Below are 4,072 nucleotides of genomic sequence, written 5' to 3'. Positions count from 1 at the left end.
TGTATGTGTGTGTGTGTGTGTGTGTGCGTGAGAGAGAGAGAGAGAGAGAGAGAGAGAGATGGCTATAGAGAGAGACCCGATTATTTTCTAGAACCTTGGTCGCTCGTAGCAGTAACGCGTGGGTCCAATACTAGTATTATCTAAAGAAAGAGTTTCACAAAGCTGCCACGTGGCAAGAATTTAGAGGTTCGGGAAGGGGAGAGGAGGTTTGGGTAGAATTTGATTTTGGAAGCCTCAAAAGATGTGCAAAGCACGGGTTCCTAGCTAGTTCTATAAATTAAAGGCCTTGCATTCCCTCCTTACACGTGGCACCTCCTTTAGATGCTTGCCGTCTTTTCTCTGTGTCGCCCCCTTATGCCAGCAGCGCCGCCTCCTTCCACGCTCAGAGCGCCTGCACAGTCGAATAATTTATGCACTGTCGCGCTCGTCGTCAATGAGGCATGCAGAGATTTTGAATTGCATGCAACCACGTTCTCTTCCTCCTCCTCATTTCTCAGTCATTCGAAGTTGCGCACACCTGTCCCCTACGTTCCTCTTCACCCTTTGTTTTGCGGTCCGATCTAGTGATCACTCCCTCTCTCTCATATTATGTGGTCTTATGGCAGCTTGAGCTCTCTCTCTCTTGTTAACACGGTTTTTTTTCCTCCACAGACACTTGCATTGAGTTGCTTTCTCTCTCGCTCTCACGTAAGATTACTCTCTCTCTCTCTCTCTCTCTCTCTCTCTCTCTCTCTCTCTCGCGTTACCTCTAATAACTAACACATTTTTTTTTTCCACAAACGCCTGCGTTTGCTCTCATGGAAGCTTAGCATCTCTCTCTCTCTCATTATGTAACGAATACGTCCTTCTTTTCAAAGTCTTGCGTGCTCCATCTTTGCAAGGTTAGTACTCTCTCTCTCTCTCTCTCTCTCTCTCTCTCTCTCTCTCTCTCTCTCTCTCTCTCTCTCTCTCTCTCTCTCTCTCTCGTTTTTGAATGCATTATACACAAGAGACCCTCATATTTGCAGCTTATGTGAGCTTAATATTGAAAGACTAACAATCAAACAAGATACTAGGCAAAAAGATTGCCCCGCAAAACAAAATCAAAACACAAATATAAGAGCTAATCTGAATAACTAAGATGAGTCACACTCATCATCATCAATGAAGACGTTGCGCCTTAGTTGACGTTGTTGGACATCCTTCTCACACCGTTCATCATCATCCGCCATTGATCTTGCCATTGTTTTAGCATACGTTGGCAAAACACTTTTCCAAGAAACCAAAAGATATGTTAACTGTCAGAAATCAACACTCAGAAGGCAAACTGATAGCATTAAAACCAAAACCGTGTCATATATATCCGTGATATGTCAAAACATACACCACATAAAAAACCGTGTCATATATATCCGTGATATGTCAAAACATACACCACATAAAAAACTCCTAGCAATCAAAACCCTATCATAAATACCCATAAGTAGCAAGAAACATGTAGCTAGTGAAGGTGCAGGGCTCACTAATCCCTCATCGAAAGGGTTTGCACCCACATTTTTGTTCACATCCTCATCTCCAAAAGATGTAGAATCATCCTCCCTAGGCCGCTTCCTAGTGAAAAGCAAAGGTTAAACATAAGAATTCATAAGTCTCTCATCCATGTCAATGGATGCACAAACACGCCCTGTAAGCAAACATGCCTTGAGGATGGGAGCTGTGCCACATCCAAACTCAAGGCAAATACCTCCTCGTCGACAAAGCAACTCCAAAAAACAACCAAGAAAGCTATGGCTCCTCTCAAGACTCCCTCGCCATGCCTCTCCTGAGGGGGCCAATGCCATATATACATCCAACATGTAGTGACGCAACACCATGCTTGTTGCAGGCTGCATGCGTAAGCAATCAAAGTAGGGCAAACTATCACCAATGTAAGATGGCGAATGCATCCCACGATGATGCACCATCAAAAGTACATAAGTGTCACACTGAAATGTCAAGCAACATAATGAATATTAGCATGAATACAACTAACACATTGTTAACAAAACATGCGAACAAGCACACACCAATCTTACCTCACTATACATAGCCCAGCAATCCCAAGGTAGCCATATGCGTTGTGGTGAAGCACAATGCAACGTACTATCACCAACTCTGAAACTCAACAGACCCTCTCCACCCACCCAATTGAATCTCCTGAGCAAAGTGAGAGGAGCGATGATTCATGTGGACACAATATCAAATACACTCAATTTCCAAACAAAAGTTGTAGATGTACCTCCTAATGATGCCATAATAAGCAACCAACCGGAGTATGATAGTGTCAAAGCAGAAAGGGTGACACCATAACACACATGGTCCTTTGTACACACATCCCAAATAGGGTGTGTGGTTGGTGCATGATGCACCCCTCCAAACGAGAGGTCCAAGAAGATGAAATATGCAACCCAACCCACTAGCCTCTCCTTCATAATGTACTCTCTGCCCTTTGGCTTAGTTTTGATCATATGCTCATGTACTGGTGCCCACCTAAGGTTTCTCACGCTGGATGCAAAATCGCGGCCTATAGCAATTTAGTCGGCGGCTATCCCTATGCACTTGGCATCTCCAAGTAGTGGTAGATCACTATAGACAAGCTTCGACACATATACAAAAGGAGAGGACTTTTTGACAAGATGGGACCTTTAAGGCCTACATAAAAACCAAATAACCTAGAATCAACGATGTGGCCTTTAAGGCTTACATAAAAACCAAATAACCTAGAACCAAAACACAGAGCAAGATCCCAAAGAATTGAAACACAATCACATAAAACACATAGTAGTACAATAAATCATGATAGCAATACCATGTGGAGGTGACACATTATCGACGTGCTACTCCGCAAAAATCAAAGAAGGGAAAGCTTCATCTTGCCCCCCAAGACCTTGAAAGCACACACATCATCCTTTTGAACATACAGCCAACACCAAAACAAGAAACCTCACGAAACAAGAATTTATAAAACCTATATCTCAAGGAGTCAGTATCCTTGTAGTAGCAGGCTCTTCAACAGAGTCATTGCACTTCATTTGGTCATGAAGCTCCCTCTCTCTCTCTCATGCACATGCTCGGGCACCATACCTATCCGCCATGGGCAATTATCCAACTCCCAACAACGAGATAGGTTGTGCATGGGCGATGGATACATACACTCCTCCTCCTCGTTGTTGAGCAGCAAGAGTCATTTTCTTGCTCTAACAGGAACCGAGGGAATGTGGCTCTTTTCTTTCAACCTAAAAAAGAATCTACACAATATGAAGAACAATCCACTACGTTGCCATAAAGATGCACATGACTCATTAGGTTGCCATAGCAAAAAAAAGTACCTATAAACTAGCCTTTGAGCCGCCATTTAAATGAGGTCAAGCTTCTTAAGAGCTCAATTCAAGGCTCCTTTCCTTTGTCTCAATTCTACCCTCAATAGGAAAAATGTGCTTCCTAGCCTCAAGCTTCACCTCTTTAAAATAGTCAAACATAGGGAAATCTTGTGGAATAACAATTCCTCCAAGCACATTGACATAATCACCTAGAACATGTTGTGCTCTCTCATACACTTTATCAAGCAAGCCCTCTCTTTGTAACCAACTACATCAAATACAGAAACTCATTGAGAAATTGGCAATGTATAAGTGAAGCAATTATTTTCAAACACACTTTAATGATTAAAGTACTTACTTTCTAAATACATGATCCCCACAAGTAAGCCCATAAGTTGCCTTTCTTACCTTATTAGCCTCTAAGAGAGACAACCAAAACACATTTGTTTCAATTGAAGCATCACACAAGGCCAACATATTTAGTTTCTCCAAAGTCGTGAAGTTATCATGTCCCCATTTTAGAGCCCAAAATTTCATCTGCCAATCATCACCAAGCTTAGGATCAATAATGTTGAGTATCTACAAACCATGTCTACATAATTATGACACATTCTCATATCACATAGTCATGCTTCTAGTTTGCAAGAGCTAACACTTACATACCTTCCCAATACGGTCACCAAACCTAGATGCAAGCTCGCCGAGCTCCTTCTCCTCCAACCTTTTTAACTCCT

The 4,072-nt window shown here is 42.3% G+C and overlaps 1 pseudogene; it reads right to left on the bottom strand.

Annotated features, from left to right (window-relative positions):
• Positions 1-1,115: 1,115 nt before the first annotated feature.
• Positions 1,116-2,450, bottom strand: LOC147616426 (uncharacterized; annotated as a pseudogene).
• Positions 2,451-4,072: the final 1,622 nt, after the last annotated feature.

The sequence above is a fragment of the Cibotium barometz genome, chromosome 38 (assembly GCF_041138505.1).
Source record: "Cibotium barometz isolate CiBa-2024 chromosome 38, ASM4113850v1, whole genome shotgun sequence".
NCBI lineage: Eukaryota > Viridiplantae > Streptophyta > Polypodiopsida > Cyatheales > Cibotiaceae > Cibotium > Cibotium barometz.
The sequence above is the reverse complement of the archived record's forward strand: the minus strand, read 5'-3'. Positions and strand labels throughout refer to the sequence as shown.